Raw genomic sequence first — 244 nt, 5'->3', positions numbered from 1 at the left:
AGAGTGTACATGCAGCTCAGCTCCTCTACCAGAGCTGATCAACTGCCCCCAGCCCTGTTTCCATAGAAACAGTATTATTGTCTTGTAATAGCCGAATAAGTGATTGATCTGCTCTGATCGCTTTACTGCGCACGGCGTCTCTCTCTCTCGCCGTCGCCGAAGGTCCGCTCCTGGAGAAGGCAGGAGTCAGTGTGCCTGGCAGGTTTAGCGCTGTTATCGTCAGACCTGGTTCCGAACAGACGGG

This window comes from Cystoisospora suis (assembly GCF_002600585.1).
Source record: "Cystoisospora suis strain Wien I chromosome Unknown contig_56, whole genome shotgun sequence".
Classification (NCBI taxonomy): Eukaryota; Apicomplexa; class Conoidasida; order Eucoccidiorida; family Sarcocystidae; genus Cystoisospora; species Cystoisospora suis.
Note: the sequence above shows the minus strand (reverse complement) of the source record.